This window comes from Dermacentor variabilis, chromosome 2, assembly GCF_050947875.1.
Source record: "Dermacentor variabilis isolate Ectoservices chromosome 2, ASM5094787v1, whole genome shotgun sequence".
NCBI classification, from domain to species: Eukaryota; Metazoa; Arthropoda; class Arachnida; order Ixodida; family Ixodidae; genus Dermacentor; species Dermacentor variabilis.
In genome coordinates, this window is record NC_134569.1 from 243,089,053 (window position 1) to 243,115,149 (window position 26,097).

Genomic DNA, 26,097 nt, shown 5'->3' on the forward strand with positions numbered 1-26,097 from the left:
ATTTTCAGTTACTCACTTGACAATAGTATCGTCGATCGCACATCTTCATACAAGTACCTTGGAATTATTCTAACACCTAGCCTTTCATGGTCATCCCACATTGAGAAAATAACGGCTAAAGCATCCCGCACTCTCGGATATTTAAAACGTAACCTTCGCAGCGCTCCTTCCCTCACAAGAAAGATAGCCTACCAAACATTAGTGCAACCGCAGCTCGAATTCGCAGCTTCTATATGGTCACCTCATCAGGCATATCTAATCCATCCCTCTCGAGTCGATCCAAAACCGTGCTGCACGTTTCATTGCCAGAGATTATAGCCCATTTTCGAGCGTAACTAACATCAAGCTGTCGTTGTCGCTTTCATCTTTGGAATCGCGCAGGAATATAGCATTACTTTGTCTTCTGCACAAAATCATGCATAATGTACGCCCATCTACTTTACCACTCGTTCGTCCCTCCCGCACATCTAGACGCCTGCATAATCATCTCAGTTTCCAACGCATCTTCGGTCACACCAATGCATTCAACTGCTCAGCTTTGCCACGTGCGATTGCACTGTGGAATGGTCTTCCTGATAACCTCGCTGACATTAATGACCCATTAACCTTCAGACAAAAAATCACTGCATATTTGGCTAGTACTTAGCTAAAAACAAGTATCTGTTCAGTTTTGTTACTTTTAACTTCATTGTTATTTATTTATGTAAGCATTTGCTCTAAGGTTGTTTGCTTTACTGTATACTGAAAGCTGACACCTGTTCGTTTACTTTCTTGCTTTTTATCTTTGTTTACTTCGCGTTCTTTGTTTATTATTTGATTCTCGTTTTGTTCATATTTATGTAACAAAAACTATGTTTTTGCTCCGCATTTGTTATTTTGTTATCTGTACCGCCCCCCTCACGCAATACTCCTTCTGGAGCCTGTGAGGTATATGCAATAAATAAATAAATAAATAAATAAATAAATTTGTAATGCAGACAGCTAAGCGTTCCTCATCTAGTCCCTGGTGGAACAGAGAGTGCACACGAGTTTATAGAAGGAAAGCTGCTTGGAAAAAATTTCTACATAATCAAAGCCCACAAAATTGGAAAGATTATCAATATATTTCGGCAACCTTCAAACATACTTTTAAATATGCAAAAGATGAGTACGATAAAAACCATTTTGATCATCTATCTAAATCCAAAAACAAACGTGCTTTATTTAATTACCTTCGTTTTAGAAATAAACTCCCAATGAGCATTAATGTAGACTCCATCGTCTATACCTCACAGGAAATGCAGGATTCCTTAGAACTACTGGCTAAAGCACTGGAGAGTCGGTTCGCAACGCGCATTGAAACTTCTGTTTTTTCTCCTGCATTCTCGGGCTACAAGGAGATATCCTATTCGGAAGTAGCAAAGGTTATGTTACAGTTGCCAACTACAGCGCCTGGCCCGGACGGCATAACAAATGCAATGTTAAAGATTTTCTTTCAAGAAACTCCACGTGAGCTTTTGAAGTTGCTAAACTACTCTGTCGGTAACGCATGGATTCCACAAGAGTGGAAGATCGCCAAAATTCCGTTACTTAAAAAACAAGGGACACGGTATACTATCGACAACATCAGACCTATTGCGTTGACATCAAGCGTAGTGAAACTTATTGAAAGAGTGCTTCTCGGACATATAGTAGAGTTTATTGATGACAATCAATTGTTGAGTCCGTGTCAAATTGGATTTCGATCTGGCTATTCAATATGGCACGCGCATGTAGACCTTGAAAGCCGCATTAACATCGCCAGACAGAAAAAGCAATACGTGGCTCTAGTTGCCTTAGATATATGTAAAGTCTATGACAGCACTGAACATACAATTACAACGAATCGGTTACAGAGCTATTGCTTTCCAGGCTATATTGTAGCATGGGTGCATGAATTTTTAAAAGACAGAGAGTTCTATTGCTTTCGAAGCGGCTATTCTTCCAGTAAATATAAGCAAACAAGAGGTGTGCCTCAGGGATCGGTACTTTCACCAGTATTATTTAATATTTTACTGAGCACAATCCCCGTTCACCCAGGTGTCAGTACATACGTTTATGCTGATGACATTGCCCTTTTTGGTATGGCTAACGGCGTATACTCTCTTTACGAAATACTGCAGTATCTAAGGGAACTGGAAGGCTGGCTGGATAGCTTACACTTAAACATGAATGCTAATAAGTGCGCTATCCTTGTTTTTCCCGTTAAAGACCCAGTATACATATCGCTTAACTATCATCTCGAATATATCCCACAAGTAGAGTCACTAAAATACTTTGGAGTTATTTACGACGCAAATCCTAACTTGCAGCCGCATATTGAATATATTGCGACAAAAGGAGCCCTTTCAATGGGAATTTTGCGCAAGTTGAGCAACCGATGAACAGGTATGCAAAGAAAATCCCTCTTGATGGTATATAAGATGTATGTTCGTCCGGTGTTAGAATTTGGATGCGTTTTATTCTCAGGCGTTTCAGCATACAAGCTTCGGCCGCTAGTTTTGTTGGAACGAGAGGCGCTACTTCTGTGCTTAGGCCTCCCAAAATACGTTTCGAATGCCGTATTATACCTTGAGGCAAGAATCCCAATCATAATATGCCGATTTCACCTTCTGACAGTTCAGACTTTCCTAAGGCTTTCTGAATCCCCATTAAACCGCCTTCAAATTATTTTTCTCTCTGATCCAGAATTAATTTTTCCTATTCATTGGCCCAGGTTTCATAGACCACAGATTATATTTGTGCAAACATTACTTGAACCACTAAATGTGCAAATTCGCGAGGTGCTTCATGATAATACGCATTCAAATTACCCAGAGATCAGGTTCGATGACATTTTCCCAAACCACGCGAAACTACTCCCTCACGGCATCTTAAACGCCATGTTGCAAGACCACCTAAGCAGCCTAGAAACAAACGTTATCATTGTAACAGATGCCTCACAGTGCGAGAAAAAAGCTGGCATTGGAATATTTTGTCCTGCACTCGACTGGTCTTTTTCTTTAAGGTTGCCTGATTTTGTGCCTATTTTTCGGGGCGAGTTATTAGCAGTAATCCTAGCTTTACGTAAATTAGACCCAACGATTACAACGGCTGCCATTCTGACGGACTCCGTTTCAGTATGCTCTTGCCTTACCGCTACTAATGAGTCACCCATGCTAAAACTCTTCCACTTACTAGTTCCAGCCCATGTGCAATCTGTTCATTTGATTTGGGTGCCAGGGCATCAAGGTTTGTTTTTTAATGAAACTGCTGATTCACTGGCAAATGCACGACTATCCGGCCCTCTTTTTCCAATTGTAACAGTGACAGCATAGATCACGGCAGCAAGATTTCGTATGCGATCAATAAGATTAGCCTTTTCAAACCCACATTTGACTGCTTCTCCATAGTATAAGCACCTGGCATTTCCCTGGGATAGCGAATCCTGTGACACAAAGATGCTTGAGGTCTGCCTCACCAAATAACGCTGCCGCATACCCTCGCTGAATTTCTATTTACACAAGTCGGGTTTGGTTCCCTCCCCCCTCTGTTCTTTTTGTAATAAGAAAGAGACGATACACCACTTTCTTCTATTTTGTCGCCGCTTTACTGCGGTTAGAAAAAGATGGTTGGAAATGCCTTTTCGAAGAATTGGCCTGGACATGACAGAACCTGCAATTCTTTCGTTCGGAGCGTCCACTTTGGGATTCAGCCACAGGGATGCATGCTTCGCTGTCCGAACATTCCTTACGGAATCTAAACGAATGCCCTGCTAAATTCTTTCTTTTTGTTTTTACTTTTAAATTAATTATTACTCATTCAATATGACCTTCCTGATTGTATTTAACAGGTAATTCTGCGCTATTCAATGCTATTTCAATAGTTATTAGGAAATTTATGCTCCATAATAATTTCGAATAATGCACCCATTTCTTGGCCAATCCCCCATCGTGGGTAGGAGCCACACGCATCACAGGCTACAACAACAACAACAGCAACAACGACAACGACGTCGCGTTGACTGCTCTCATAGAGTGCTTTTACACGTTCTCGACACCGACCTTCCCGTCCCTACTAGGCTGTGACACTGGTGGAGATGTGGGGTAGGATTGCCTCATGATAGGCACCCCTTCGCGGAGCCACACATCGAACGCGGAATCACTTACGTTCGTCGAAACTCCTGTTCACCGATGCAGTCGCCGCCTGCTAGGCCTGACGCCCGAGTTCAACCCTTTGCAGGACCCTGCAAGAGCGCGTCTACTGATTTCTACCATGACCACTGCAACGCCATCGCAGGTGACGCTGCAGAATCCCAAGATCCCAGAAAGTTTCCATGGGGACGCTTTTGAAGATGTCCAACATTGGCTGGACCAATTTGAGCGTGTCGACATTTTTAATGACTGGAGCTTCCAGCAAAAGTTGTCTAATGTCTATTTTGCGCTTCAAGACCGTACGCGTGCGTGTTTTGTGAACCGGGAGAGAAATTTGGCCACGTGGGATGCCTTCCGCACGCAGCTGCTAGACACATTTACTAGTAGCGACAGAAGAGACAACGCGCAACGCCTTCTCGAATCCCGTATTCAAAACCAAACGAGAGCGTTGCCATGTTTGCAGAAGATATGTTCCGCCTTTTCCGCAGAGCAGACCCTGAGGTGGCCGAAGAAAAGAAGTTGCGTTATCTCTTGCGCGGAGTGAAGGAGGAACTGTTTGCCGGGCTCGTGAGGAACCCACCGACGACAGTGGCCGAATTTACCAAGGAGGCTACTGCTATAGAACGGGCACTGCAGCAACGGTACCGCCAATATGACCGCAAGAGCTCGCCGATGAATGCTTCAATGCTACCTGAGAGCTGCAGCACGTCTCCGCGGGAAGTCATCCGAGAGATTGTGCGAGAGGAGATCCGGCAGTTCGGGATCTCTCCCATGGCACCAGCGGTGGCTTCTGTCACTGATATCGTTCGGGAGGAAGTTCGAGAGGCCTTTTCGTCGCCCGACTGGCAAGCGGTGCCGCGACGATTAACCTACGCGGAAGCTGTCTGTCGTCCACCTCCCGCCACTTCGATGCTGCTGACACCGTCGACCACTACGACGCAGCCATCACCACCACCCCCGACGCCCTGTTTTCGACAGTCACAGCCGCCGCCAACTATGCCGTATCGCCGCCAGTCGATCGCTGCTCCTCGCTTCTACGGTGAATCCCCTGCCGGCTACCCGCTTCTATAGACGGATTTGTGGTGCACCGGTGACTGCCGGCCGCTATGGTTTCATTGCGGCGAAGCAGGACATGTTTACCGCGCTTGCCACTACCGCGCGGCTGGGTATCCAAGATTTCGCAACTGCAATTACCCTGTTTCTGATGCTGCACGTAGCTGCGACGGAAATTCTACAAACTTCCAGAAGGTTCAACGACGCCTCGATCGCGTTCCCCTTCTCCGGCTCGTTACACCCCGCCGACCCATCGCGATTTTTCTGACGCCTCTAAGGGCAGGTCCTCTAGCCCGCACAGGGCAAACTAGACGCAGCGACCTCAGGGGGTGAGGTTGCCAAACGGCTAGATATCCAAGAGCCCCCATCTCCGACGATCGACGACTCTACAGCTAGGACGACTCCAACCACACCTCCTGTAACAGACGCCGTCAGCGCCGATCTTGTCGTTTGCATTGACGGCCACCAAGTGGCCGCTCTCGTCGATACTGGCTCGCATTTTTCGATAATAAGTAAAAATCTTGCCGATAGGCTGAAAAAAGTGAAGGCGCCATGGACCGGGCCCAACATCAGAACTGCCGGTGGCCAGTTGATGACGCCGATTGGAAAATGCGCAGCCAGGATAGTAATCGCCGGTGCAACCTTTGTCGCCAGCCTCGTCATTCTCTTTGAGTGTTGTAAGGAAATTATATTGGGGATGGATTTCTTGAGAGAGTACGGTGCAGTGATTAATGTCCGTGACATCGTCGTCACATTTTCTACGAGCTCAGACGTGGTCGACCCCGCGGAACACCAGCGACCCCGCTTACATATCGTCGTCGACGACGTCACGCTTCCGCCGCGGAGCTGTTCCCTGGTACCTGTAATCTGCGACAACTTGAAGACCGGGAGTGGCGTCGCTGAACATGGCGACGCACTGGTACCGAGTCAAGGGGTTTCCATCGCCAGGGCCGTAATTAACGTACACGACGGACATGCTGAGCTCCTGCTGACGAATTTTACCAGGGAACGTCGACACATTGTTAAAGGCACGGCGGTTGCTTACTTCGACGAATTTACTTCATTACAGGACTGCCTCTCAGTGCAGCACGCGACGTCCACCGTGGTTATGCCTGCCCCTGTGGTTGACATCAGTCCCACCTTATCGCCCGTGGAACGCGACAGCCTTCTTGAGCTCATCGATGAGTTTAAGAGCTGCTTCTCATCCACGTCACGAGTTAGCCAGACGCCGCTCACTAAGCACCGTATTGTCACCGAAGCCGACGCCAGACCAATTCAGCAGAATCTTTATCGTGTAGCACCTAAAGAGCGCGAGGCAATACAAACACAAGTGAAGACCATGCTTGAGGACGCAGTTATTCGTCCCTCTAAGAGTCCTTAGGCATCGCCTGTCGTATTCGTGAAAAAGAAGGACGGCAGCCTGCGCTTATGCGTCGACTATCGAAAACTCAACCAGATCACATAGAAAGACGTTTATCTGCTACCGCGTATCGACGATTCACTGGACAGGATACGAAACGCACATTACTTTTCGTCAATGGACTTGAAAAGCGGCTACTGGCAAATATAGGTTGAAGAGAGAGACCGTGAGAAGACCGCATTTGTGACGCCCGACAGACTTTATGAATTTCAGGTGCTCCCCTTCGGTTTGTGTTCAGCGCCGGCAACGTTTCAACGACTAATGGACACGGTACTCTCAGGCCTCAAACGGCAAACCCGTCTGGTGTACCTCGATGACGTGATTGTTTTCTCCGTCACGTTTGAGGAACACTTACAGAGACTAAAGACGGTCTTTGATGCAATACGCTCAGCTGGTCTAACTTGAAAACCTGAATAGTGACATTTTGGTTTTGAAGAACTTCAATTTCTTGGTCACGTTGTTAGCCGTGAAGGTGTCCCACCTGACCCTGATAAAATCTCTGCCGTCGTTGCAAGGCCATCTGCAATTTATCTGCAACGCCATCAGATAAAAAAAGGCAGTGTGACGTTTTCTGGGCCTTTGCGCCTACTACCGACGGTTTATCGCGGAATTTTCGCGTATCGCGTGGTCATTAACACATCTTACCAGAGAAGATGTCCCCTTTGAGTGGGATGAAGACCAGCAACGGGCTTTTGATGAACCACGCCAACGGCTGCAAACGCATCCCGTGCTCGCACACTTTGATGAAGACGCCCCTACTATTCTTCATACCGACGCTAGTAATATCGTCCTTGGCGCAGTGCTTGTACAGCTGCAGGACGGCACCGAAAGAGTGATTGCTTACCCCAGCAGGACGCAATCAAGAACGGAGGCTAACTACTCTACTACAGAAAAAGAATGTCTCGCACTGGTGTGGCCGTCCTGAAATTTCGGCCATATTTGTATGGTTGGTGTTTCACGGTTGTCAGTGATCATCATGCACTTTGCTGGCTGACTAATTTAAAAGATCCAGTTGGTCGGCTTGCGCGCTGGAGTCTTCGGCTCCAAGAGTTCGACTTCACTGTTGTATACAAATCGGGGAAACGACACACCAACGCCGACTGCCTTTCTCGGTCTCCTGTTGAGACTGCAGTGCACGACGATGATGACGCGGCTTTTCTAGGCGTGCTAGATACTGTGGCTGTTTCACGCCAGCAACGCGAGGACGCAGAACTTGTTCTTCTTTTCGATTACTTAGAGGGAAGAAGAAGCAGCGTGCCGTGGTTATTCGCCAGAGGGCTGCCTTCATTCTGCTTACGCCACGACGTTCTCTATAAAAAGAACTTTTCACCTATTGGCAGCAGCTACCTACTCGTCATTCCCGCATCTCTTCGCGACGAAGTCCTCCATGCCTGTCACAACGAGCCGACCGCTTGTCACTTAGACTACACTCGGACATTGGCAAGAATTAGGCTAAGGTACCATTGGCTGAGAGTTGCGTCGATCGTGAAACGTTACATACAGACATGCCTGGATTGCCAGCGCCGCAAAGCCCTACACGGCAAGCCAGCTGGACTGCTGCATCCTGTTCAGATACCGCAAGCACCGTTCGAGCAAATTGGCATGGACCTTTTAGGTCCGTTTCCACTGTATACTGCTGGAAATAGATGGATAATCGTCGTCACAGATTACCTTACTCGATACGCCGAAGCAGGTGCTATCCAACGTAGAACAGCAGCTGAAGCAGCGCGATTTTTCATCGAAGCCGTCGTCCTAAGGCATTGGCGCTCCCGCAGTGGTCATAAAAGACAGAGGAGCTGCGTTCACGGCTGCACTTCTGGATACCGTTTTGCGACTAAGTGGTACCACTCACCGAAAGACCACGGCTTATCATCCCCAAACCAATGGGCTGACCAAACGTTCGAATAAGACTCTGGCAGACATGATGAGCATGTACATCGACGTCGACCACAGGAAGTGGTACGAGATTTTACCATATGTTACATTTGCGTATAACACGGCTCGCCAAGAGGCAACACGCGTGGCACCTTTCAACCTCGTTTACGGCCGGGAAGTGACAACAATGTTGGACGCAATGCTACCACACGAGTGCGGTGATGACGAGACTGGTGCCGAGGAATTTACGCAAGGCGCAGAGGAAGCCAGGCAGCTTGCGCGTTTGCTAATCAAAGAACAGCAGGAACAACAAGAACAACAGGACATTACAATCTTCGACACAGACCCGTCACATACAACGTCGGTGACCAGGTGTGGGTCTGGATTCCTATTCGTCGGCGGGGGCTGTCTGAGAAGCTCCTACGAAGATAATTTGGCCCGTACACAGCTCTGCGCCGCATCAGCGATGTGAATTATGAAGTTGTCCCCGACAGTCATACCTGCTCCAAACGCCGGCGGCATCTGCCCGAGGTTGTGCACTTGCTTCGTATGAAGCCATACTTTTCCTCATGACCTCAACTTTCCACCCTCTGTGCACAGCCTTGGGAGATTGGTGCATCGGGACGATGCCTTTTTTCTAAAGGAGGGGCAAATGCCACATCCTATATGGTGGCCGTGGGTATGTGCCAGGTGATGAGAACGATGCTGAAGTAGCGCGCGACTAGAAAAACAGACACGACTACGACGTCGCGTTGACTGCGCTCAAAAAGTCCTCTACACCGGCTTTCTCGTCTCCTACTAGACTGTGACAATATTGACACGTGTACTTATCTTTGTCGGGCAACCACGTTTCGCCGCCTAACAAATGTAATCGCACAGCGTGGGACGCGCCTGCATGTATCCGAAGTTTCTGGAAAGTTATCGATGCTTCAATCCGCTGTCTGTTGTCGCCGAGACTTATGTTATCTGATTTCATCACCTGACGCGAATGGCGTAGAACTTTGTGGAAGGCACGCGGGTCCGAACGATTAGTCTGGAACATTTCACGACTGCGCTATAAAAGCCGACGCGCTTGACCCGCAGATCAGATTTTCGACGATCGCCGACTGTGTTCGCCGCTATCGTTGTGCTTTAAGTGTAGCCTGTTTTGTGGGCACAGGTTCGCCCAATAAAAGCTAGTTTTGTCTTTCATCGGTGCAGTCTTGGCTTCCTGATTTCGTCGGGACGGCGGCGTGTCGTTATATCGTCGAGGTAGTTTCTTCGGTGTCTTCGTCGGCGGCGGAGGATCTTCGTCAGTTCGACGAACAGCAGTTGGACTAACATAGGTTGCTGCTTTTAGTTTTCCGGATATGGGCTCGCTGACCGGCCCCGGGCTGGGCCAGTGTATGGTCGGCGCTGCGGCGACAGGTAGCGGCCTGGTGATGGCGAACGCGACGGTCGTCGAGAGCTCCACTGACTAGCGGCGAGGTAGTCGGCGATATCGCGGGGGCGTTCACCTTGCTGCGGGCGCGGAGCGTTCACGGCGAAACCTCGCAGTCCCATCACCCGATATGGACATCGTCGGTAGACGTGACCCGCTTCTCCGCAGTGGTAGCAGAGCGGGCGGTGGTCAGGAGTGCGCCAAATGTCCGTCTTCCTCGCGTAGGTGCGCTTGGCGACGGGTGGTCGCGCTGGCGGTGGCGGCGGCGGACGACGGAACTACGGCGTGACAGGGCTCTGGCGCGGTCGCGGAGGGGGACCTTGACGGCGTGCGACGGCGGCGTAGGTCATCGCTTGCGGCTCAGGCTGGGGCGATACAGGGGCTACTCCAAGTTGTTGTTGGAGCTCCTCACGCACGGCGTCTGCGATCGAAGCCACTTGAGGCTGTGATGGTGGGAACAGCTTTTGTACCTCCTCCCGCACGACCGCTCGGATAGCCTCGCGCAGGTCGTCGGTGGCTAGTGATTGAACTCCGCTGTAGTTTGTCGAGTTCGTGCGGCGGTCGAATTGCCGGTTTCGCATCTCGAGTGTCTTCTCGATGCTGGTGGCTTCGCGAAGAAACTCGTCGACGGTCTTCGGTGGGCTTCGTACCATTCCGGCAAAAAGTTCCTCCTTCACACCACGCATCAGCAGGCGGACTTTCTTCTCCTCAGGCATTTCAGGGTCGGCGTGGCGGAAGAGACGGCTCATTTCTTCCGTGTAGAACGCGGTCGTCTCATTAGGTAACTGCACCCGGGTTTCTAATAGCGCTTGGGCTCGTTCTCGGCGTACGAGGCTTGCGAATGTCTGCAGGAAGCTGTTGTCCCGTCAGGACTTCGTCCAGAAGTATTGCACGCCCTACATGACGATCCGACCGCTGGACACCTCGAATTTTCCCGGACACTATCGAGGATACAAGAAAAGTATTATTGGCCGCGCCTGACCGCCGACGTCGCCCGTTATGTCAGAACATGCCGAGACTGTCAGCGACGCAAGATACCGCCGACAAGGCCAGCCGGATTACTACATCCAATCGAGCCTCCTTGCCGACCATTCCAGCAGATCGGGATGGACTTGCTGGGACCCTTTCCGACGTCAATAACCGGAAATAAGTGGATCGTCGTGGCGACGGACTACCTCACCCACTTCGCTGAAACAAAAGCACTGCCGAAAGGTAGCGCAGCCGAAGTGGCGAAATTCTTTGTCTAAAACATCCTGCTGCGACATGGCGCCTCAGAAGTCCTCATCACCGACCGAGGAACGGCCTTTACAGCGGAGCTCACCCAAGCCATTCAGAAATACAGTCAGACAAGGCACAGGAGGACAACGGCCTACCACCCGCAGACGAATGGTCTTACGGAGCGGCTGAATAAGACCATCGCCGACATGCTAGCGATGTACGTCGACGTCGAACACAAGACCGGGGATGCCGTCCTGCCGTACGTAACATTCGCTTATAACACGGCGGTACAAGAAACAACACAGATCACGCCGTTCAAGCTGGTCTACGGCAGGGACCCGACGACGACGCTCGACGCCATGCTGCCGCACGTCACTGACGAGGAGAACCTTGACGTCCGTACCTACCTCCAGCGCGCCGAAGAAGCCCGACAGCTCGCCCGCCTGCGGATCAAGAACCAGCAGAGGACCGACAGCCGACACTACAACCTCCGACGACGCTTCGTCGAGTACCAGCCCGGTGACCGTGTTTGGGTTTGGACCCCTATGCGCCGACGAGGACTGAGCGAGAAGCTTTTGCGTCGCTATTTCGGACCGTACAAGATCATCCGACGTATTGGCGCACTGGACTATGCGGTCGTGCCAGACGGTATTTCGCTATCACAGCGCCGCCGCTCACGACCTGAAATAGTCCACGTTGTGCGACTCAAGCCCTACTACCAGCGTCAATGAACTTTGGGGCTTCGCGTAACTGACCTTTGGACTTTGTTTCTTTTTGTTGTTACTTATGTTTAATAAGTGTCCTTTTGTGTTTCGCTCTCTTGTATTTGTAGCATCGGGACGATGCTTTTTAAGAAGGGGGTATTGACACGTGTACTTATCTTTATCGGGCAACCACGTTTCGCCGCCTAACAAATGTAATCGCACAGCGTGGGACGCGCCTGCATGTATCCGAAGTTTCTGGAAAGTTATCGATGCTTCAATCCGCTGTCTGTTGTCGCCGAGACTTATATTATCTGATTTCATCACCTGACGCGAATGGTGTAGAACTTTGTGGAAGGCACGCGGGTGTGAACGATTAGTCTGGAACATTCGACGACTGCTCTATAAAAGCCGACGCGCTTGACCCGCAGATCAGATTTTCGACGATCGCCGACTGTGTTCGCCGCTATCGTTGTGCTTTAAGTGTAGCCTGCTTTGTGGGCACAGGTTCGCCCAATAAAAGCTAGTTTTGTCTTTCACAGTACTGCTACTGTGTTCTTAACGTCACTACCACGTGACAATATTAAGGATATCAAAGAAAATCGCCTGGTAGGAAGTTAAAAAAAAAGGTAGACGCTTTATCGAAACTTGAAGACAAGGCCACTTTACGCCAAAACCGACTTTCACATATTAATGAAGTTCTTGTGACCCTTGAAAAGAAAGTATACGAATTGTAGAACCACAATAGAAGATCTAATTTGATTATTTTTGGCCTAACCGGACTAGAGAGTGAAAACGGCGAATCACTGGAAACAGCCGTAAATAAAGGTATTTTCCAAGAACTTCTCAAACAGAACCCGATAGCTATTGAACGAATTCATAGATTAGGTCGCCCGTCCACGAGTAAGAAACGACCTGTCATCCTCAGATTGTTCGATACATGAGACAAAGCGTTAATTTTTAAGCAATCCCACAAGCTGAAGAACGCTACTGTATCAATAAATGAAGACTATTCGCGAAACGTTCTAGAAGTTAGAAGGAAGCTGTGGGCAAGTGCGAAAGAAAACCACGAGAAGGGTGATAACGTTTCCTTTGCTATTGACAAATTGTACACCAATACAACAGTTCATATTTGGAGCGAGGAAAAAAATGAAAGAATTCCTGTTAAAAAAGAACGACGCAGAAAAACGATACCGCCCAACGACCCGCCGTCACGCGCAAGCGCAGAAATAGGCGCGAGTGTCGCCGATTATCCAGACCATGTTTCAGAACGTTCATGTTTAGAAATCTTCGAACCTGCCATCCACAGAAATTCAGTTTCAGCCAAGGATAGACGTTTGCGTATCGTGAATATTAATGCTCGTAGTGTGGTGGACAAGACAGGTTCCCTAGAAATTCACTTGCTACAACACGATCAGCACATCGCAGTCATAACGGAAACCTGGTTGCGCAGCGATATAACAAATTAACTTGTTTTTCCACCCCATTACAAAGTATTTCGTAAGCATAGACTGCGCAGAGGCGGTTCTAGTTAAAGATTAAATCGGAGCCACGCCTATCGGTGATACTCCCGAACTAGAGTGCGTATGCGTCAGGTTATCGTGCTGGGGTCAATGCTTTGTGCTGTTCGCATTTTATAGACTACCTGATGCTACTCCAGATTACTTGAATAAGCTTAAAGAGCACATGTCTCTCTACCAAAATAAGAAAATTTTTCTGATCGGCGATCTTAACTTGCCTGGTGTCAGTTGGGAGCTCCTCCAAGCAAACAATAAGGCTGATGCAAATGCTAACATTATTTTTGACATTATGCTAACACATGATGTTATTCAAGTGGTTAATGAACCCACGCGTGTGCAATGTTCATCATGTTCTTTATTAGACATTACTTTTTTAAACCGAACCCTTTTCGAGCATACCGTGTCAATCGAAGATGGCTTATCTGACCATTACCTTATTGAACTTTCCTTGCCCCATTGTCAAAACTACTGTTCCTAAAACTGTCAATACCAAATCTTTTAAAGATTACGCCAGAGCGGATGACGCCAGCATAGTTGACTACATGGAAACTTGTCTTACGCGCTTTGCAGATAGTGGTAGTGATGTGTCTGCACTTTGGACCGCGTTTACTACAATGTGCAGGCATTGCATAGAAACATTCATACCCACTAAAACTAAGAAAGTCAATAAAAGTACGCCTTGGATGACGCGTGGAATAGTACAGCTAAACCGCAAAATCAAACGAATAAAAAAGAAGCATCCACGCACGGTCGTTATCATGGAACTCCAAAAAAAGCTGTCATGCGCCATGCGCAATGCAAAAAAAAAATTTATTTTTCCACAACATCGCCCAACTTTATAAAAACGAACCGGATAAGTTTTGGGGATACCTTGGCAATAGCAAGAAGACTATTACGGAAATTGGAGTTAATGGAACCTTTCTTAACGGCTTGAATGCCATCGCACAACATTTTAACACTTATTTTCATAGCGTGTTCTCTCGTGCACGATCAGGCCCATCTTTGAGTTCGGCAGTCTTTGAAGACCATTAGGCGAATTTTATATCTTACCTTGGCATTGTGTCTATGTTACTCAATTTAAAAGCCTAAACAAGCCCTGGCCCTGAAAACCTCCCGAATGTGTTTCTTAGGCGATACGCCGAAACTGTTGCCAACTTTTTAGTTGTATTATTCAGAGCATCTTTGTTACGCGCCAAAGTTCCTGAAGATTGGAAGATGGCTCGAGTTGTTCCGGTCTTTAAGAAAGGCAAAGATTATTGCTGGGAATTACCGCCCCATATCATTAACACAACGTCATCTTGCTGCAAACTTTTCGAGCACATAATTACAACTCTCATTAGCGAATTTTTAGATGAACACTCCATACGAACAAGTGCTCAACATGGCATCAGGAAAGGCTTTTCCACTACCACACAATTAGTATCAATAATTGATTCAATTGCCAAAGCTTTGGATGCCAACGGTCAAATTGATGCAGTGTTTCTGGACTTCAGTAAAGCATTCGATAGGGTAATTCACAAAAAGCTAATTTTAAAATTAGCGTACATAAACCTTCCGGACATGATATTTGCCTGGATTACAGACTATCTGGGCAATCGCCAACAGTATGTTTCAGTTGACGATCACAACTCTGTATATCTATCAGTCACTTCAGGTGTTCCCCAGGGCAGCGTCTTTGGTCCATTGCTCTTTCTTTTATATATTAATGACATTGTTACCGTCGTCAAACCAGGAACACAAATAAGGCTGTTTGCAGGGGACTGCGTTATATTTCGTACTATTAAGTCCGTGAATGATCAGAAGGAATTTAACTCTAGCTTGAATAACATATTTTTGTGGTGCGAAGAATGGGGCATGGCTGCAAACATAGATAAAACGGTCCCTCTTCGCATAACGCACAAAAAGAATCCCCTGGAGTACACGTATCACATGGGATCTGCTGCATTAAAGCAAGTTGAGAGCAAGTACCTTGGCGTAACGTTCACTAATAATTTTCTTGGAACCTTCACATTGGCAACACATGTTCTTCCGCCTTTCGGAAGCTAACCTATCTGCAACACAAACTACGAAATGGCCCCTCAAACGTTAAGCTACTCACTTACCTAACCTATATATGGCGAAAACTTGAATATGCTTGCGTTGCATGGGCTCCCTATACTAAAGTCAATGTTAACAAACTTGAGAGAATACAGAGAAAATCTGTTCGTTTTATTTATTCAAAGTTCAAAATTTCCGATTCGGCGTCAGAGTTGATGTTGGCTAACGACATTCCTTCGTTTTAACAAAGAAGACAGAAACACAGGCTAGATATTTTACATGATGTAATTAGTCACAAAGTGGCTCTGAACCCTTCACTATATGTAAGTCATCTCTCCACTAGGTATACACGACACCATCGTCCGGATACATTGACACCTATCTAAGCTAGGACAGACAGCTAGAAGTTCTCCTTCTTTGCCCGGACTATTTCAGAATGGAATTCGCTGCCAGCCCCTTACAACATGTGATGTGCTTTATATAAGTTTTTATTGTCTTTCTTTGTGTTTGCATAGAATGCGTTCTTGCTGTTGAATGAGCAAGGGAAGTCCTCGACTCTCAAACTCCCTTGCCTTTAATGTGCAAATCCCTTGCCTGTTTTTACATCGTTATGTTTGCACCACGAATCGATTTAGGTAATGTGTTTTGATCTTTTTCACTAAGTGTTTGTGTGAACAATATATCATTGTAAATTCTATATTTTCTGAATGTATACGAACGTATCTTGTATATGTCTTGTACTCAATGTCTGCCCGTCCTGCAAGGACCACAAAGTGGTCTGCAGTATGTATTAAATAAATAAATAAATAAATAAATAAATAAATAAATAAATGATGCCCAAGAACATAAAAGCAGGCCGCTTTTATCGTCTTCCTAAAATACATACAGTTTCGATGGAGGAACTACAACAGAAATCCCAGGTCGGCATATTGTTTCTAATTACAACACATCTACTGAATTATCTAAATTCTTAAATAATCATCTGTAAAACATCCCCAAAACCCTCCCATATTTTGTTCAAGACACGCCGCTCTTCCTTCGAATTATCGCCGGCATCAACGCTAACGAAATCTTTTCCGACCGCGCTATTCTAGTCACTTTGGATGTTTCTGACGTATTTACTAGCATACCCATGAGTGAAGGAATTGAAGCCGTTTCTAAATCCGTCGCAATGAATCGCCAAACGCACGCTCCTGAAGTTTACCTGTCGCTCTGTAGGTTAGTTCTCACGTTCAACTATTTCGAATTCGATTCTACTCACTAGCTGTAAACTTTCGGCACTAGCATGGGAACACCATTCACTCTTACGTGTGCGAACGTTTTCATGAGACAGTTTGAAGCAGACATGTTGAAATCCCACCCTGTAAAACCGCACACCTATGTTCGTTACATCGACGACATATTTATAATATGGGAACACGGCACAAGCACGTTAAGCAACTTAATTAGCCATTTCAATCGCTTTTCTCCGAGTATTAAATTTACTTCTCACCACTCTCCCAGTCAGATCAGCTTCCTCGACACGACGGTCTACATAGAAAACGGAAAACTGAGAACGACACTTTAGCGAAATCCTACGGATAGCCAGCAATATTTAGACAACAATTCATCACCCGCGACACTGCAAGCAAGAATTTTTTGTCGGACAAGTGAAATGAATAAAAAGAATCTGCAGTAAAGACCAAGCGATATCCGCCACCTAAATGACTTTAAAACAACGCTAGCGGAAAGGAACTATCCACAAGTGGCTCCCGATAGAGCTTAGGATGTCGTGTCAAGATTGGAGAGACAATCGGAATTGGAGAAGAAATAGCCTACACCAAACTCTCACAGATGGCCAGCTTTATAACAAAATATTCTAATGCGCTCCCAAACATAAACAACATCCTGCGAAAATACGACCCGATATTATCAAGTAAGGAGCGCTTGAGAAAACCATTCCTGGATGTACTAAGGGTTACCTATCGCCGCAACAGGAACTTTAAATACATGTTAGTGCAGGCAAAAGTCAGCCAACATCATTCCCTCGTAATAAGAGCATGTTGTCGCCCCAGGTGCAAAACCTGAAGGCACCTTCGAAGTGATGTTAATCTTAAAAGCACCGCAAATAGTTACACACACGAAGTCAAGTCTAGCTTCACATGTACAAGTTCGGATGTGATTTATATAATTCAATGTTCCTTCTGTTCGAAATAATATATGGGTAAAACGGGAGAATCAATGAACGTCAGATTAAACAGACATCACACGGACACAGCCAAAAAGCTTCCCAAAGCCGTCGCCGAGCATTCCATGCATACGGGTCTTAACTTTGATGAACTTAAGCTGTACAGCTTACTGTCGAATTTTGGTGCTGAAGGAGAAAGAAAACACAGAGAATTATAACTTATCCACCAGTTCAAGACACAGAAATTGCAAGCAATAGGCATAAACGTTTAAAAAGGAGCATTAGAATATATTCGCTATGCTAAATTGCAAGCTATGGTGTTGAACTGCTGAGCACGAGGTCGCGGGATCGAATCCCGGCCACGGCGGCCGCATTTCGATGGGGGTGAAATGCGAAAACACCCGTGTACTTAGATTTAGGTGCACGTTAAAGAACCCCAGGTGGCCAAAACTTCCGGAGTCCTCCACTACGGCATGCCTCATAATCAGAAAGTGGTTTTGGCACGTAAAACGCCATAATTTAGTTTTTTTTAGCCTATAGGCAACAATACGTAGTTTGGTTTCTTAGTGTTTTTCTTCTTGTGTTCGTTATTTTTCCCTTCATTCATTTATTTATTCCATTTCGGTATTCCCTTTTCGTTTACATTTAATTTCTTTTTCACGAGCACCTATTTCTGCCGTTCCTTCTATTATCTCTGTGAGAGAAGCGATAGCCCATGATCATCAGTGAAACAGGTGATTGAGGGCAGCTATGCACGTAGTTGACACGCCGGATGACACATGGGCGCTGACACGTGATTGACAGACGGTGTCCCTGGCCTTGTGCACAGCACTCCTTTATTCTCAGTTCGGTACCCTCGCCGCTAACACACCTTTGTTTGTTGCCACACCCAACCTCCTGACGTACTCTCCCCGTTAGAAGAACTCCACCCCCCCTATATATACTGGGGCGAGGATAGCGTATGTAGCCTTCAAGAGAAGTCCACTTGTGGAAGCGTTGGCTCCTGCTTTCACCTTGTTCTCATTTTGCTCATCGTTTTCCATCACAGGGGTGTTTTTTATACAGTCGGACCGAAAACAAGTTACGCCATTTGGTGCTTGTATATTTGTCCAACAGACATAAAGACACTGCAGGTTCATAATATAACACATAATAACGCAGCGGGTTCGATAATCAGCTTGACACATGGTTTTCCTTACAGGAAATTAGCGAGCTTGGAGTTTTCAAGAAAGCAAACGAAGGCCAAGACAGATGACGATTATTACTATGTGGAACAGATTATTCTCGAAAGGGTGCTTATTATTGTTATTACTATTATTATTATTATTATTATTATTATTATTACATTATTATTCTCAGAGTGGATTGTGGCCCTACGATTATTCAACTACAAATCATGGGAATCATAACTAGTCCACATGGATTTGTCTAATCGTCGTGTTTTTGGCTTCAGACGTTCTGTTGGCCATATTCATACATTTATTGTAAATTTCTTAAGTCGTCGTGTGTTTATAACAGCGCGTTCTTAAACGCGTATTTCTACACGCGTATTGGGAATAAGTGCCTGCGCACATAGCTAATAATTTGGAATTGTTGTAAACGTTTTGTTGGGCTGAAAAAAAGAAGTCAAAAGAACCCTCAAATGATGTTGGTGACAAAGCACGGGTAATGCCGCTCTAGGTGTGACCAATGGGCTTAGACCGCCTCCCGTTCTGGCCCATTTCTATACTTCTGCGCCTACCGAAGTCTGTACTGATGCCAGCAGTCACGAAATTGGCGCAGTACTGGCAAAACGCCAGCGCGGCAACCACCGTGTTATCGCTTACGCCAGCAGCCTCCTCTCATCCTCCGTGCGCAACTATTCCATCACTGAGCGTGTCTGGCCCTAGTTTGGGTGGTTGCGAAGTTCCGCCCATACTTATATACCCATACTTATACACCGCCGACCCTTTTCCGTTGTCACAGACCGTCACGCGCTTTCCTGGTTATGCTCACTGAAAGATCCTACAGTAAGACTTGGTCGCAGGGCGTTACGCCTCCAAGAATATTCGTATACTGTCACCTACAAATCTGGCCGACTACACAACGACGCTGACTGCCTGTCTCGTTACCCGGTAGACGAGCCGGACGACGCCGACAGTACTACCACCAACGGCATTTTCTCTGTGTCTGCATTCGCTAACATCGCCGATGAGCAGTACCGAGACCTATCGGTGCGAGCACTCATCGAGCGTCTGCGCTCCACACCTACCGGCGCATCCGTTCGCCGATATGTCCTCCAGGACGGCATTCTTTACCAAAGGAACTTCCTCCCTGACGGATCTGATCTTCTTCATGTCGGGCCAAAACATCTACGACATCTGTGCTCTTTGAGATGCATGACGCACCCACTGCAGGACATCTTGGGGTAACCCGCACGTACGACCGCGTCCGCCGCCGCTTCTATTGTCCTGGTCTCGCTCGCTCCGTCCGACGCTATGTTGCTGCCTGTGATCCCTGCCAGTGTCGGAAAACACCTCAGGTGCTACCTCCCGGCCATCTCCAGCTAATCACCGTCGCTATGGAACCGTTCTTTCGTGTTGCATTAGACCTCCTCGGTCCGTTTCCCAGGTCATCCTCTGGGAACGAATGGGTAGCCGTCGCAACTGATTACGCCACCCGACACGCTATCACATAGGCTCTTCCTGCCAGTTGCACCACTGACGTCGCGAACTTTCTCTTGCGCGACATTATCTTACTGACCGTGGTCGTAACTTGCTCTCGAAAGTTATGGCCGAAATTGTGCTTTCCTGTTCCACTCAACACAAGCTGAGTACCTCATACCATCCTCAAACCAACGGCCTGACATAGCGCTTAAACAGGACTCTTGCCGATATGTTGTCCAAGTACGTTTCCAAGGCCCACCAGGACTGGGACATTTCCCTTGCTTACGTCACATTTCTTATAATTCTTCCCGGCACGACACCGCCAGATTTTCTCCATTTTATCTACTCTACGGTTGTGAAGCGACCTTGCTCCTTGACAAGGCACTTCCTCCTGCTGCGATCTCAATAAGCGAGTATGCGCGCGACGCCTTCGCCCTCGCCGACCATGCACGCCAGCTTGCCTGTGCTCGACTGACGCACTCGCAAACCACTCGGCAGCGTCAGTACATCGTCCGCCACCGTGACGTACAGTTTTCGCCTGGTGCGCTCGTGCTCCTGTGGTCGCCCTCTCGTCACGTCGGACTTTCAGAAAAGCTCCTTTTGCGATACACAGGGCTCTACCGCGTGCTGCGCCAGGTGACGCCTGTGACGTACGAAATTGCTTCTGTGAGCTCAACCTCGTCATCTACTCTGGCATCTAGTGATGTCGTGCACGTCAGTAGGCTCAAGGTCTACTACACTGCTTCCGAGACCGGCCTTTAGTCGCTCCGGGACGGCGCTTTTGCCGCCGGGGGTAGTGTTACGGAATAGTATTTCTTATGACGAAGATGCGAGCAGTGAGAAGACGACGACGACGACGATTAGAGGCTAGCGCGGGCTGTTGCCTCTTGGCCAAGTGCGGCGTATTCCCTTGTAAATATACTTGTATGTAGCTTTTCATCTGCGTCTTCTTACGTAACAATATTCTGGGGCGGCTGCATCACCTCACACGTCGTCAACTGCTCTTATTCTGTCGGAAGTGCAGCATTATAGATACTGCTTTGCTCGCTGAAAAAATTAGTGGCAAGTATACCAGTGGTATTGCAGGTGATGAGCGTTAGCTGGTCCACATAGCGTTTTTTATTAAGTTTTAAGATGAAAATCTTTAGATCTGCTTTAAGGTCGCGTTAGAAACTAGAAGTATCACGTGACCCAAGGAAGGCCAGAGGTGACCTAAAGCATGTCCACCGCGGTATAAGAGAATGATTACCCAAGTTAATTAAGGAATCATTAGTGATTGAAATAAGGTGGATTAGGGAGGATTAAGGTCTATTAAGGTGGATTAGAGTGCATTAAAGAAGGATTAAGATGCATGAATAAAGATTAAGATGGGTGGAGGAGGATTAAGGCGGATTATGGTGGATTAAGGTGAAGGGGTGAGGAAAGGATATTATGACCGATTAGGGTGCATGCACGAGGATTATGGAGGATTAAGGTAGATGAAGGTAGATTAGGGTGGATTAAGGCATATTGGGGTTGGTAATGGAGGATTAAGACCGATTTTGTTGGATAAGTGTAGATAAAAGGGGAATTAGGGACCATGAAGGTGGATTAGATTCGATAGAGGTGGATTAGGGTGTATTAAGGTAGATTGGGACTATTAAGCAGGATTAAGTTGGATTAAGGTGCATAAATAAGGATTAAGGTGGATGAAGGAGGATTAAGGCGGATTGCGGTGAATTAGGGTTGATAAAGGAGGATCAAGACCGTACGGGGCAAGCTAAGGTGCATTAGGGGCGTTGTAGGTGGATTCGGATGTATTAAGGTGGATTGGGAATATTAAACTGGATTAAGGTGGATGAAAGAGCATTAAGGTGGATTAAGGTGGATTAAGGTGGACTAAGGTGAATTAGGGTTCATTGAGTATTAAGACCGATTAAGATGAATTAAGGAGAATTGGGTGGAGTAAGGTGATTAACAGGGATTAAGTAGGATTAGGTGAATTAAGGCCGAATATGGTGTATTAAGGTAAAGGGTTGATGAAACGGTATTAAGACCGATTAGGGTGGATTGGGGTGCATGAACAAGGATTAGAGAGTATTAAGGTGGATGAAGGAGATTTAAGGTCGATTAGGGTTGATTAAGGTGAATTAAGGCTGAGAAAGGAGGATTAAGACTGATTAGGGTAGGTTTAAGTGGATTAGGGATGATGTAGGTGGACTAGGGTGTTTAAGGTGGATTGGGAGTATTAAGTTGGATTGAGGTGGATGAAGGAGTATTAAGGTGGATTAGGGCGAATTAGGGTTCATGAAACGTTAAGACCAATTATGATGGATTAAGGGGAATTAGGGTAGATTAAGGAGTATGAACAAGGATTAAGAATTATGTTGATTAAGGAGGATTAGGGCCGATTAGGGTGGATTATTGGGAATTGGGATTTATGGAGGAATAATACCGATTAGCGTGGATTAAGCTGGATTAGGGTTGAAGGAAGGGGATTAATGTGAATTACAGTAAGCTTTACAAAGCTTTCGCATTCGCCTCTCTTGGCTGATAGCTAGCGAACCTGTGATTTTTGGCCTTTGCATTAAACTGCGCTTCCACGCACGTATGAGTGGGCGACGATTATTATTTGTTTTTCTCGCGGATACAGGCAATTTGCAGAGGGTGTTCACAGGATCGCGCACGCTTGCTATTGATATCGACATCTAGGCGGAGGCCGGGAATCTTCCCTTCAATAGCTAATGTTTTAAAACCACCTTTCTGCGGTTTTGTTCGGTGGGTTAACTTTTTCCATCGATTTAACATGAGCCGATATCATTGCATGAATGCGCTTTAATTATGAAGCTCGAGCAATCAATCGTGATTGTGAAAATGATGTAGTAATGCAGATAATATTCTGCAGGCCATAATGTTTAGCAGTGCAACGCATTATTACAAATTTATAAAGACGTTTTATTCATCCTGCCTGAGTAATTAACACTTCTCTAATTGTTCTAGCTACATTTCACTGAAGACCAATTTGAGCCGCGCACATTACAAGTACTTGGGAAAAGAAAGCTGAAGCGCAACGCCGTTCTAATAAGTTTCTCCCACCGACCTGTCGTGAAGCACAGGAAGCCCCCTCGAGAGAGACACGAACCTCGAACTAGCAGTAGTAAGTGATTGCTGCTGCTTGTCCGGCCTCTAATAATTTCAGCAATAATGTTTTTGGTGCTTTAACGACCAACCCTTTATGCAGGGCCTGTCGCCACGGCGGCTTTTGCCGCAAACTACAATGTGCGTGCAATAAGGCCCGCCACTTCTCCGAGTGAACCCTGCTGTACGCCATTTTCTCGGTTCACAGATGAATTTACCATGCGGCCGTATACTCATGCAATAATTTCATTCCTCCATCAGCACCTTCTCAAGACTGCCGTGACCTGCCTGGTACGTGCGAAGAACCAAATCTTATCAATGGGAAATGGCACCTTTTATTCATTTTGTTGTTGCATCTTACGGCTTTACGGTCTTTTACACATAGCCTGCGGCCACTGCATGCTTGCCCGAAAACAACAATGCTCCGGTAATAGGGCCCGCCGCTTCTCCAAGTGAACCCTGCTGTAAGCTATTGTTTCCGTAGATACGCACTAAGTCAGTGAGCGGCCGTGCGCTCATGCAGTGATTCTAATTCCTCCATCAGAACCATCGCGAGACGGCCGTGACCTACCTGTTGCTTGCCGTGAACCAGCTTTTGCCCATGGTAAATGGCACCTTTATTCATTATGTTGTGGTAGCCAATGACACTGTGATCTTCAGAGCAGTCCCTGCTGCCACCAGACCTTGTAGGTGTGTGCGAAAATTCCAAATATTCGAATGGCGAATCGAATATGCGTGTATTCGATTGGGCAAGCGAATCAAATAGTGAATTAAATTGTTCGAAACGAATCGAATTTGTTCTCAAGTTTTCGAAAAGTGTTCGAATAAATACCACAAATTGAGAATAGTGCGTTGTCCAGTTTTCTCGAGGACGGTCAAAAAAGAAAGAAAGAAGCCCACTTCGATGCCACACAGCATACTGCGACGATCGGGGAGAAAGGCGGGTTAAATGACGCAACGCTGTCCTTTTGTGTGATCGCATTCACAATCTTCATGTATGGCCTTGAAGACAGTGTGACGCGGCAGGTTTCAGCTATAGCGTCAGCCACGTTCAGCAAACCCTGCTGGCATACTTAATACGGAAGCCATGACTCAAATTCTCGTTCCTCTCACCAAATGGAATTTGGCCTTAGTTTGTAGGTTGTCATCACCAGTAGCAAATTGCAATTTTCCTATGAGTATTACATGAAGGTAAGAGAGTTATTATACATATATCGAGTCATTCCTAATATTTATTTGCATTCTGCAGGTCAGTCTCATGAAGCCAGAGGAACTAACGCCATGCGGTTCTGCTGTTAGACGAGATGCAAATCACGTTGGGTCTCGTGTATGACCATTCGTGCCGTGAAGTCTTCAGCGAACTCACATTGCCTTTATATGACGGTTCACTGCATGACGATTGCTTGGCAACACAAGGTTTGGTACTCATGCTCGGAGGTCTTTCCACTAGATGGAAGCAAACCATCGGATATCACCTGACGGGCAACACGATTCACGCTGCCAGCTTGAAAGCTCGAGTCGTTGACCTAATTACCTCATGCGACTCTATCGGCCTCAATATTCATGTTGTATCTGACATGGGTAGTGTAAATCAGGCACTTTGGAAGCTCTTGGGAATTAACGTTGGAAAGCACAGCAGGCCGCGAACCAGTTGCCCTCACCCCTGAGACCCACAGAGAAAGCGCTGGTTCATGGCCGACGGTTCACTTGTCATGGTTCACTTGCTCAAAAATCTAAGAAATCATTTGACTAAAGGTCGGCTCATCTACCATCCCAAAGAATTTTTAAAGAAACATGATTTGCCGACAAACTACGTATATAAAGGCCCTTGTGAGGCATGACGAGAAGGCTGACACAAAGGTTGCTCTGCACTTGAACGCTTCTGTTCTTGATCCAAATCATTATAATAAAATGAAAGTAGTCCCCGCTTTTTCGCTTTTTCATAACGGCACGGCTTCTGGTTTGCGTCTGCTTGAGCAGAAGAAAGAAATTTCAACAAATGCCCGCACTACTGCATGGTTTGTTGAAGCCATATTTAGGTAGTTTCGCCTCAAGGGGGGCGAACCTCGCTTTCAGCTATGCGTTTGAGAAAGCTCATCAAGGCAGTGTTGCATTTTTGAATGCGACAGCTGAATTGTTCTCAAAAATTCTTATTGGCAGTGAAAACAAAGCTGTTTGGAAGCCTGTACAAACAGGCGTCATTCTAGCTACAAGAATAGCCCTAGAAATCCAAGATGTACTTCTCAGCAAGTATAACTTCCAGTACGTATTCCTAAGCAGATTAAGCCAAGATGGCCTCGAAAATTTCTTCTCCACCTTGTGGGCGAAAAACGCTGTACCGCGACTCTATGAATTTAAGTGCAGCTTGAGGAGTGCAACGCTAGCGCAATTCCTCAGGCCCAGCAAACATGGCAGCTATTCTGAGGAGGAAGGCTATTTGTTAATACATTTGCAGGACACAAGTGAGGCAAAACTCAAGACAGACAACATTCAAGCTCCAGAAGACCTTCTAGATTTAAGTCCTGACGTAGAGGAGTCGATAGCACACCTCGCAGACTACGTAGTTTCGAGGCTGATAAAACGAATACAGTGTAAAGACTGTTGCAGTTCGCTGGTTGAAGACGGCACACCTGTCAAATTGATACAATTGAAAAAATTGTCTCAACACCGCCAGTTTCTGACTACTCCGTCACAAGGAATGATTGAAGTAATGAAAGTTGCTGAGAGCTACTTTCGCAATAACAAAGCAGCGCTAATGCTAAATTCGGGAAAT